Source organism: Rutidosis leptorrhynchoides, chromosome 5 (assembly GCF_046630445.1).
Source record: "Rutidosis leptorrhynchoides isolate AG116_Rl617_1_P2 chromosome 5, CSIRO_AGI_Rlap_v1, whole genome shotgun sequence".
NCBI classification, from domain to species: Eukaryota; Viridiplantae; Streptophyta; class Magnoliopsida; order Asterales; family Asteraceae; genus Rutidosis; species Rutidosis leptorrhynchoides.
This window is the reverse complement of record NC_092337.1, coordinates 86,051,912-86,064,866: the sequence shown is the minus strand read 5'-3', so window position 1 is coordinate 86,064,866 and position 12,955 is coordinate 86,051,912. Positions and strand designations below refer to the sequence as shown.

The window sequence follows — 12,955 nt, the reverse complement described above, 5'->3', positions numbered from 1 at the left end:
TTGCAGGTACAACAGTTTACAGGCCACCATGATTGCTCGTTATTATCTTATCCGTGTTTGTATGTGGTTACAGGAACTGCAGGAACGAGATTTAGATGTTTGACTATGTTAGACTTAGTCAGACATACGAGTGAAGCCTCACTAGTACGGCTGACAGGCTCATATGCACGGTTGATGCTGAGCTAAGTCACAATTACAATCTAAATGAGAAGACACGAGTGAGTGATCACCCGTACGGCTGATGAAGCCAACTCTCACGTGTGATGAATGAATCGTATGGGTGAGTCAACAGCAGGGGTATATAAAGTCTTATGTTCTTCATTTTAGGTTAAGCCTCTCATTTGTTACACACACTCAAATCTAGTGAGCTCCTCCGATTCTCTCTCAGTCCAAATCACCCAGGTGGTGAATAATAGCTCTAGGTGTTGATCTAATCACACTTGATTTAGTTGTGGTTTAACTAAATTAATCAAAAAAAAACTTAACCTATTCACTAGAGGGTTTGATTCACTTATTCTGCTATTGTGTGAGTTAAATCTATTGATTTCTAAGTTCCTAGTCATATTTCATCACCTTCTATTCTTTCCCCCTCAACTCATATTTTAAAGTATTCATCAATATGCTCCATCCAGTTCTGATTCTCGATATACTTCTAACTTTCATATCGGTCATTCTTCTTTTTCATCTACCGCCGGAAGAATCTATTTACTTCTACTATACTCTTGGGTTTATAGTGTTTCTAGTTCTCCCATGTCTTTATATTGCTATATGCATCGATATATATGGTTTATAATTTCTGGTTTGTCGTTGGGCTTTATATGTTCCCTTATATTTCAAAGTCTCTGCTTCTGTCTTCTATAATCATTATCATTCACAGTTAATGCTCTCTTTTATTTGCTGCAATTTATACCCCAATTTCTATTTCGGAGTTTTGTCCTTTCGTTTCTTCTTCTTGCTATTAAGCACCGCTTGTAATGGTCCAGAATTCACATATATGAATTTCGGAATGAACATTGTTAATGTTCTAGGAAGGAAATTGTGATGGCACAATCTTGACTTGTCAAATTACTAAAATACCTTGGAAAAGGCCGAATCATCAAGAAATATTTTCTTGATATTTTAGAGGTTAAATAGAATACAAGAGTCGTATAACATGGCACATGATGATGTTATGATCTGTGAATCATCACGTTCTATTTAGAAACTCAGCATGACTTACTGTAATATAATCACATTGATCAAGTGTCATTATATTATACTAATTCATGCTTCAGTTCCCAACACTACTTCAAAATATTCCTATTTTAAACTTGAATGTTTCAGAATTTAGAAACTAAACTAGTTTCATTTATGATGTAATACAGATAGCGCGAAGAGGTAAATGATTTCAAATAAGAAAAATTAAGAAAATATCTTCAGAAATATGGAGGATATTTATAATGAAAGATATGATGATATTTTAGAATTTCTAATATCAGAGGATGATGAAGAATATTGTCCGCAGGGGTTTAGAGTCAGGAGCAAGGTATTCGTTAATGACTTCAGCAGGTACTGAATCATTTGGATCCTTTGAAGTCAGGTTCAGTCTTTGTAATTTGTCCACAGCCTCCTTCCTACTTTGTTCAATCCGTTTTCCAGTTCCAAAACTTCTCTTTTTCTGCGCTTTGCCAGCACACTTCATCATTATCATCCAGCTTTTACCGTTTAAAGTCGTTTATAGTTTTTGCTGCTTCATCAGCATTTTTTCCATTTTCGGAGAACCAATTCGTAGTTCGGAGTGTTTTTCAGAAACTTCACATTCAAATTAAGTCCAGAAGATAGACGTTATATATACACATATAACTGTTGGCGTAGACATGCTGCGAGATTTCAAAATACTGATTGCTAATTTCCAATGATTCGTATGGCAATTCTCATTACAAGATGCGAATGAGTAAATGATGGAGTTTCAATGAATAATTATAATGACTTTTTGGAGAGGCTAAAGTCAAAGGGTAATGAAGTTGTTGGTACATCTGCTAATAATGTGGTGGAATGTAAAAGGTTCCCTGGTAACGATGGTGTATATCTCAAGGTTATAATAAGGTTAGTCTGACTGAAAAGTCGAAGTTGATTTGCTGGAGCTGTGACAAAACTGGCTACTTTGAATAGGAGTCGCAAAGTTATTTTTGCTAATAAATGCCAAAGAATCTGACGCGGATACGTTGTTTAAACTTTTACTTTGGTTTCAAGAGTTTTTCAGGTACATAACTGTGGGTAACATGTGGTTGGATCATCATCTCGATTACTCATCATTCGAAGTGTCTTCAGAAATTTTCGAAGGGTTTGAACACAGATTATAATCGTTAACATACATTTGATATTCTAACACAATTTTGAAGTCAAAATATAGCTTGTGAAAGATGTAAGGATCTAAGAGTGATGATTCTAGTCATATCTCAAGTTGAATTTTGAGATTTCAAAATCAGAATATGTAATTAAATTTTGAATGAGTATGGTTGTTTTGATTTCTATAAAAGAATGTATATTGTTGTGAAAGTAAGGAGTATAATGGATGATTTGCTGAATCAGATTCGAAGAATGTAACATATTAATTGTGAATATATATATTTCTCGGGTATTACCTACCCGTTAAAAAAAATTTCACAATTAATATTTTGTACAAAAGAATTTTATTACAGTCTTTATGAAAATATATATGTATATTTTCTTCAGATGTAACATAGATTTAATGAGTTAATGTTAAATTAAACTCATTTTACGGTTGAAATTAGAATTGAATATTCCCTAAAGGCTTTAAAAAGTACATAACTTTTACGCAGTATTTCTTTAATGACATCGAAATTATGAATCAATACTTCGTTATTTGTTGATGTATGATGTTCGGTTCGTGGAATTCTTGTGAATTTCGCAAATTACAAATGATGTTATCTGAAAAGTTTCGGGTATATCGATGATGAAAGTGTAAAATCAAATATATGCTTGATTTATTATGAATTGGAATTTGTTGAATTGTGACAGAGATTGTAGTTAACGCTGGTTAAGTTGCGGCCGAAGGACGTATATTATTGCATATTTGTAATATGAATTAACCGAGTAGTTAAGATTCACACACAATAGCTTAGCACAGAAAGATTTATTTCAATATATATATATATATATATATATATATATATATATATATATATATATATATATATATATATATATATATAATATACATATAATTTCTTCAGAGGGAATGAGTTAATTCTTCATAACTCGTTGATACAATATACACGTTATTGATTCGTAATGATGTCCACAGTGATTCTTGAACTGACGGAGTTTGTGATGTTATCGATGTTGATTCGGATGTTGACTGTACTGACGATGCTGGTAACGCTGACGGTACTGTTGATGCTGTTGGTAAAGCAAGTTTAGCTTGTTAATCACACACCATTTTTGTCAGGGTTTCTACTCTTCCTTCTATCATTTTAGTTCGCTTAACTGATTTATGGTTAGGGCTAGATTAGATAATCTCTAAGACTTTAGAGATTACATAATCGCCGCGAAATGTTTCTCCAATGAAGTTATGAATTAATACTTCGTCAGTTATTGTTGTTGGTACTCCTTGGTATCTATGGTACGTATGACGTTGATGCTCGTGGGACAGATTGTGAAGTTGAGGTTTACGATGCGGTTGTGGTTGGAGGTGGTAATGGTACTGTTGGCGTTGATGATGGTGGTACTGGTTATGCTGCTGATGCTGTTGCTGGTGTTTGTAATCTCTGCACCATATTCTCCAAAGCCACTACCCGAGCGCGAAGCTCGTTGACTTCTTCTATTACACCGGGGTGATTGTCGGTTCAGACGAGCGGATAAATAAAATCTAAAATTTGATGTAATATATAATCGTGACGAGATACTCTGGAAATGAGCGAAAAAATGGTGGTTCGGACAGGTTCGCCGGTAAGTGCTTCAGGTTCTTCGTCAAGAGGGCAATGTGGTGGATGGAAGGGATCACCTTCTTCTTTTCTCCAATGATTGAGGAGGCTACGAACCCATCCCCAATTCATCCAGAATAGGTGATGACTAATTAGTTGATCTATTTCGGTCACACTGCTTTCGGAGCTTGAATGGGATTCCATTTCGGAATCTGAGTGACTTGAACTGATGACGAATTCCATTTCGTACGATTGGATAAAGGATTTTTTTTTCGATATGAAATGATTTTGGCTAACGGATGGTATTCTAATTACATAGAATATATATATATATATATATATATATATATATATATATATATATATATATATATATATATATATATATATATATATATATATATATATATATATATATATATTAAAAGATTTCGTAGATTACGGAGGACTTTGCGGGATATATCAGGCAAAGTTTAAAGTAACAGGTACGATAAGATGTGATTTAGCAGATATGCTAAGATATGAATTTTTGTTTATACACTATTCATGCAATCAATGCAGCAAGATGTGTCTTAGACTAAAAATGATAAGCAGGTAATTTTCTGAGGATGATAAGTAGTTAATTTTCGACACAAAATGATAAGCGAAACTTTTGACATGCAGACACGGTCGAAGTCCAGACTCACTAATACATCCTATCGAATTATCAGTTAGACACACTAATGCAGACCTAGTTCGCTAAGACCACCTCTCTGATACCAACTAAAAGGACCCGTTCATATACATTATAAACGATTCACAATAGTTGATTACATTGCGAGGTATTTGACCTCTATATGATACATTTTACAAACATTGCATTCGTTTTTAAAAGACAAACTTTCTTTACATCGAAAATTGATAGGCATGCATACCATTTCATAATATCCACTATCCAACTATAAATTGATTTAATAATAATCTTTGATGAACTCAATGACTCGAATGCAACGTTCTTCGAAATATGCTATGAAAGACTCCAAGTAATATCTTTAAAATGAGCAAATGCACAGCGGAAGATTTCTTTAACACCTGAGAATAAACATGCTTTAAAGTGTCAACCAAACGGTTGGTGAGTTCATTAGTTTATCATAATAATTTATTTCCATCATTTTAGTAGACCACAATAATTTCATTTCTAGTTCTCATAAATATACGTCCCATGCATAGGGACAAAAATAATCATTCATATGGCGAACACCTGGTAACCGACATTAACTAGATACATATAAGAATATCCCCTATCATTCCGGGATCCTCCTTCGGACATGATATAAATTTCGAAGTACTAAAGCATCCGGTACTCTGGATGGGGTTTGTTAGGCCCAATAGATCTATCTTTAGGATTCGCGTCAATTAGGGTGTCTATTCCCTAATTCTTAGATTACCAGACTTTAATAAAAAGGGGCATATTCGATTTCGATAATTCAACCATAGAATGTAGTTTCAATTACTTGTGTCTATTTCGTCAAACATTTATAAAAGCGCATGTATTCTCAGTCCCAAAAATATAAAGAGTAAAAAGGCAAATGAAACTCACCATACTGTATTTCGTAGTAAAAATACATATAACGTTATTGAACAAGTGCAAGGTTGGCCTCGGATTCACGAACCTAAATTAATTATATATATTTATGTGTTGGTCAATATTTGTCTAACAAATTAGGTCAAGTCATAGTGTACCACAATCCTAATGCTCGAGACTAATATGCAAAAGTCAACAAAAGTAAATTTGACTCAAAATAATTTCCAAAAATCTATACATGATTAATATATAGTTTAAATATCGTCGTTTTATATTTTTAAATATTTTTAAAAGATTTATTAGAGTAAATAATATAATTTATTTATTAATAAATAAAATTTTATATTAAATTTATATAATAAAATATACTTTTATATATATTAAGTAATAAAATTTATAGGGTTCATTTAATATCATAAAGATAATATGATAGGTATTATTAAAGTAAGTTATTACACGTAGTAAAATATGTTTGTATCACATATTTATTTAATAAAATAATATCTATAATGATAGTAAGTAAAAGTTATATTATTTTGTAATAATAATTATTATTATAAAAATATTAATATTTATAATTACTAAGATGGCATTATGATAAAACGATAATTCTAATTATGATAACTTTAATATTTACGATAATTTTTAATATTATCTTTAAAATAATAATTCTATTTAAAATAATAATAATAATGATATTTTATAGTAACAATGACATTTCTATTAAAATGATAATTTTTGTTAAAATGATAGTTTTAATACTAACGATACTTTTAATAATAATAGTAATGATAAAAATAATAAGAACGATAATTTTATCTAAATCAATATCTTATAATATTTTAATTTCATCATGATACTCTTACTCATTATTTCCTAATCGTTTCGTTTAATAGCTTTTAATCGTCTTTTATATCGTGTTCATAATAATGATAATAATAGTAATCAAAATAATTAGGTGTTACAAATACTTGTTTTAATTACACTAATATTAATAATGATAGTTACTATAACATTATTAACGATAATACTAATAATTATCTTAATGATAATATAGTAATAATAATAATAACAATAACAATAACAATAACCATTTTTAAATAATGATATATATATAATAATAATACTAATAATAATACTAATAATAATACTAATATTAATAATAATAATAATAATAATAATAATAATAATAATAATAATAATAATAATAATAATTGGATAATAATAATAATACTAATTATAACTTTAACGATAATAACGATAGTAATAATAAAAAAAATAACAGTTTTTAATGATTAATCCCTTTTATTGATAAAGATAATAATAATGATAATAATAAGACAAAACTAGAACGACGATAAAAACGAAGATAATAATAATCATTTTTAATAAAAATATCGAAAATTCAATTGATTATAACTTCTAATCCGTTCATCGAAACCATTCGATATCTAAAGGAAAATTTCTTAATTTTTCGCTAGCTTTCCAAGGACATGCATATCTTATACCTAATCTCAACCGCAAGTGTAACTAATTCAAGATTCAACCTAACCTGTCTAAGGGCAATATCAAAAGTACAAGCATGCATAATCCTAAATACTCGAGCACTAGTCAGGGATACACTGTTAGTATGTAAAACTTAAATTATGAGTACTCACGTATCAATATTGAGATTCAATATTGCAGGAAAGGTACGTAGACGCAACGAAAATGATAAACACTATATTGACCTCACGAGCATACCCATGAACCATACTCAATCACCTCCATAGCTATAACCCATAATTTCCTTAATCCTATCCTACTCGAAAAACAATTTCGAAATCACTCGGACAGCACTCTGTCGTAATATTTTATGTATACTAATAATATCTTGAAATAATACGGAGTAAATATATATATGTAAATCGATTGAGAGAGTTTAGAGAAAAATATTTTCAAGTTTTTATGAAATAATGAAACCTATTGAATTCTATTTATAATAGATTTTTGAATTATTAAAGTGAATTATTAAAGTATGAATTATTAAAGTGAATTATTAAAGTATGAATTATTAAAGTGAATTATTAAAGTATGAATTATTAAAGTGAATTATTAAAGTTAAAGTAAAGTAAAAATAAAATAAAAGTAAAGTTTAAGTATAGTAAAAGTATAAAACTATGTACGTATAATACGCGTATAAATATATATAATATTAATTTAAATCGTTATATATATTTAATAAAATAAAATATAAATATCGTTATCTTTATCATACTAGTTAAGTAATGAGTTGTCAAAAGTGGTTCAAGATATTTATAAAAGTTATATAGGTTTTAATAATAAAGTTCTTTTTAAACTGAAAACGTTTTTGTACGTTTGAAACTAAATAGATCAATCAAGTCTTTATGAGATTCAATCTTCCACTATCCTTTGTCTAGTTCTCAATGATTGACAATTTGTTCTTATTTATAAATCACTTTACCATTTTCCGAATATTGTTAAAATGGAAAGATTTCTCAAATCAACGTAGGCCTTTCAACAGAGACTTGTAATCATAATTCAATATATCTGATAATTCAATCATTTGATCTTATCTTCTAATTCCATTGATAAACATTTTGAAACAGATACAATCATATAAAGTATTTAATCTAATATTTTGTTTACGTTTCAAGTTATAATATATATACACATATACATATATAATCATATTCGTTTAATGGTTCGTGAATTCTTTGGAACTTGGTCGAGGTTGAATGAATGTATGAACATAGTTTAAAATTCTTGAAATTTAACTTAACAAATATTGCTTATCGTGTCGGAAACATATAAAGATTAAAGTTTAAATTTGGTTGGAAATTTCCGGTGTCGGAAACATATAAAGATTAAAGTTTAAATTTGGTTGGAAATTTCCGGGTTGTCACAGAAAAGGCCAAAAAGGCACGATCAAACTATTCTAGCGAGACAAGTCGATCGACTCGTTCATCAAAAGCGGATGAAGCTTTGGAAACTATTTCAAAGGCTAAGGCGGAACGAACTAAAGGTAAAGGTGTCAAATGTAGCGACCCCGACAAATCGTCAAGTGACGGCGTCGTCTACATGGGTCCCATTACCTGGTCATAAGTCTTTATGACAACGTTTGACCAAAATATGTCGCCTTCATTTCAACATAAAGATTGTTTCCAAAGTTTAAAAGAATTGTTCAACCAAAAGTTAAGTTACAAGGTTATAAGTACAAATGAAATCTAGGCGACACGGTTTAAAGTAAAGTCATAAGACGCTCCATGAAATGCATGTATACTCGACATCCAATGCAAGTATCAAATAATGAGCGGAAGCATGTATCACATATCGTGCAAGACCTGAGAAAAACATAGAAATCTGTCAACGAAAACGTTGGTGAAATCATAGGTTTAAGTAAGTAAGTACAAGTGAACCACAAGATTTGCATCAAAGAAATAATAGTAATACATTCCAAAAGTTTGTTTCACGAGCACCCAATTATCAAAGCTTAACATTCCATCCATTGTATACCCCATCCATAGTGCTAGAACAAACACTGATTCTCGAAAATATATTTCATCCGTAGACGGTAGCGAACCGTCAAAGATGAGGGTTGTCAACCCATATGGCCATATAACATAAATTCTCGCTTACACCCGGCAAGTGTAACTAATGATAATCGAATTGAGGATTTTTGTTCTAAACTCGTATGTAGAATGTTTGTTTTCCCGTTCTTGTGTTCACTTAGTTCAAAAGAATCGTTTATGTTTTCTCATCCCAAATATAAGTTCAAAAAGAGTAAAAGTGGGACTATGATCTCACCTTGAGTGCAAGAGTTAATAAAGTACTTCAACAAGTAGACGTGTGCAAAGACAAAGCTAGTCTTGACCTAAACATATAGGTTGTATCAATAACGGTAAACACAAACGGTCAAAGATGTTCAATTAGTCCTATGGCTCGTTACGACTCGATTATGTAGCATGTGAATCAATTAGTCAAGTTTCATGCACGATACAAGTAACTAAGCATGTTAGAACGATCGTATAATTGTTTGGTTAAGTTTGACTAAAAGTCAAACTTGGTCAAAGTCAAGGTCAACGGGGTCGGGTCGGGTGTCCGACAATTTTCTCATGATGAGAAGTCATATACGAGCATAATAGTCAAGTTTCATGGTAAACGGGGTTATAGTAAAGCGGGAAACATTTTTGTGACATGAAAAACAAAGACAAAATGAGCTGGGCAGTATGCGCGGCGCGCAATGGGTTGCGCGGCGCGCACCCAAGTGTAAATCCTGGTCAGAACTTAACCACGAAGGCAAACATCTGGGATTTCTAATTCTGCGCGGCGCGCGGGTATATGCGCGGCGCGCAATACCTGGGAAACATGCAGTTTGCAGAAAAATGGTCCAAGTCACGAACCAAAACTCAAATTAACATATTTTATGAACCGAAAACATCCAAAATGCATACTATATATCGTTGGAAAGGTAATTTGACAAGGAAGACAACTAAACACGTTTCATCAAACAAAAACATCAATTTCAATAACCGATTTTCCGTCAAGTGATCATTAAGAATCCATTTTCAAAGTTTCAAGTTCATCAAATGCATTTTAAGTTTCGGGAATCCAATTCACACATGTGATATGCCGTTTTGAAGGTAATGAAGCATACATTACTACTAAACACTAACAATTTACATTTCATGGCATTCAAGCATCCAAAAATTCATGTCAAGAACTATCAAACCCTAGTCAAACATCTCAAAATCAATAATCATGTTTTTGAAGTTTTCTTAATCAACCTACACATCAAAACGAAGCTAATGATACTAGTAACACTTTTAAAACATGCACTTTAACAATCTAACAACATTTAATCTTCCAAAATGCAAGATTAAGCAAACCCATTTCAAATGTTCAAACTAGTTACTCAAAACAACAAATCGAGCAAGTAAATCATATATTCATGCTAGACACGAGCCATAGACACTAACTAACACAATTTCAAGTTGAAAACACGAATTTAGAGAAATCTAGAGTTTTAGAAATGTTACCCAAACGAGATGAAGTTGGTATCAAATTGTAGAGGATGAAGAGAGGATTCCAAATATGTAATTTGTTTTGTTGTAAGCCTCCTAGATCGAATTTAGATGATGAATGATTGAATTGGGTGTTTGTGTGTGTGTTCTTGCTAGAGAGAAAGAGAGAGAGATGGAGGTGATTGAATGGTGGTGATTGGGGTGGACTAGTTGACCTAGTCAACTAGTTTGCCCCGTGTCAATTTTAGTCCCTCGAGTTTAGAAGCGGGTGCGGGATTTAACCGATCGAATATTTTTAAAACGCAAGTTAACGAGAGATGTTATAATTAAATGACGGAATTATTATGAACGTTAGTCAACGGAAACTACGAATTTAAATAACGAAAGGTATTATTAAAAAAAAAGACGGTGTTAAAAATAAATTTAACGGAAAAAAGGCGGGATGTTACATTACCTACACCTTAAAAGAAATTTCGTCCCGAAATTTAGTTGGAAGTAATAGTCGATGTCTCTTGCTCGAGACCTTTTGTTGACAATGCTATAAGTAAGTGAGGATACGTCCTTGGACATTTTCACGATTTCGGATCGTCGGGATTCTACACCCGGTTTCAACTGGTTTTCTTATGAAGAGTAGTTTGTCATCGATAGTTGATGTACCTAGCAGGATTGCACGTTCCTGTTCCGCAGGACACGTTTCTAAGTTTGTCACACGAAAAATGTAGGGTAAACGGAAACTTAATTGAGTCGGAAGTTCTAAACGGTAGGAAGCGGTTCCAATGCCCCCCCAAGGTTTCAAAAGGTTCAATATCGCGGATATAGCCTTTCTTGATTTCTCAAAATGGATCACACCCTTCCAAGGTGCGGTTTCTCAATATTACGCGGTTACACACGGGGTTTGGTGAGGTTTTCATCTAAGTTTGGTATAACTCTTCTGGCGACAATGGTTTGTCTCGAGCCCTTCTCGGACTTGAACGATCTCAATTGTTGTTTCTTGATGGAGTTCAGATTTCGGTGGTTGATGCTTTGGTTAAATGAATAGGGGTATGACATTAGCGGTCATATAGGGTTTCGGAAAGTGCGTGTGAAGACACGAGTGGTAACTACTATTGTAAGAGGGATCTACTAAAAGCGACCATGCAAGTTTGAAACATGTCTTTCGAAGACGTAAATCGTTCGTTTGTTCGGTTCGTCTGTTTGTGGGTGGTACGCGGTACTCATGTCTAAGCGGGTCTCCAAGGTTTCTTGTAAAACTAGAAGTGAAACGAGTATTTCGATACGGAATAATTGACAAAGATACACCGTGTTGGAATAGAATCTATTAAGATACGTTTGAACAAGTCAGTTAGGGTTCGAAAAATGTTCGTTAGGACTATTCACCCTCGTGGCGAATACTAATGTAATATGATGAATTTCTCTATCCATGGAGAAATGTTACAAGGAGTTCCCTTAAACGGAAGTGCGAGCGATAAAGATAGGAGTGAAACGAGGACTTAGGATAAGATGAGCTTACATCTCGAGGTTGCCATAACGTGCCTCTAGTTGTCAAAAGTTGAAGTCTGAAAGAGAAACGAGGTAGTACACGTAGTTGTATAGTTCGGGGTTGAATAATAGTTGACCGATTATCAGAAACACAAGGGCGTTAAGTCAAAGAAGAGTGAAGTATCGTTGGATTGTGTGTTATCTTAAATTCCAGTAATATTAGACGGTGACGGTGAAATAACAGAGGTAGGTAGTGTGGTACGGGATGACGAGAAAATTGATCTGATCCACAATTTAGTATTCGAATTCTTCGTGAAAAATAACGAATTTTAGTTATGTTGATTTTTGAGACGAGAGAGTATGCCTTTCGGCGTTCAAGTAGAAATATTTCCATGTTTGATTCCATCTGTTGCTATACGATTTTAACTAGAAATGTTGGTGTGAAGAATCACGCTCAAGGTTCGAACACGGAGAGGTTTAGAGTTTTCCTTAGTGAGTTAACGAGTTTAAAAGTCGTGTGACACGAGAAAAGTCAGAAATGAATCTTCGGTAACAACCGGTGAGATCTAAGATTTTTACGAATACAGGTCTGAGTTGGGAGAGTTTCCTGATTACATGTGGCTTGATTTCGAGATTGATTGTAACGACCTGACCATAAACATCATGGTCTAGAAAATTGGACTTCGTTCAACAGAAATTCTCACTCAGAGACTTTGGTATAGAGTTGCTCTTTTCTCAAAAGTTCGAGCGTAAGATGGTGATGTTGTTCGTTTTCCTTCTTTACTTAAATAAGTTAAGATGTCATCTATAAATACGATAACAGATTAGTCTATATGAATTTGCATACGCGGTTCAAGAGGTTTATGGATACGGGCGAGCCCTAAATAAATCAAACGGTACTAAGAGAGATTTACAACTAACGTTGCGAGTTCGGAAAGTGGCTTAGGAGACATCGTCTCACT

The 12,955-nt window shown here is 32.6% G+C and overlaps 1 protein-coding gene across 1 annotated transcript in view; it reads left to right on the top strand.

Annotated features, from left to right (window-relative positions):
* The window catches only part of LOC139846664 (uncharacterized), an 88,277-nt gene extending 77,496 nt beyond the window's left edge, over window positions 1–10,781 (top strand). The window contains exon 5 of the mRNA XM_071836150.1: window positions 10,772–10,781. The gene's annotated coding sequence lies outside the window, so the exon portion shown is untranslated. The remainder of the gene's footprint in view (window positions 1–10,771) is intronic.
* Window positions 10,782–12,955: the final 2,174 nt, after the last annotated feature.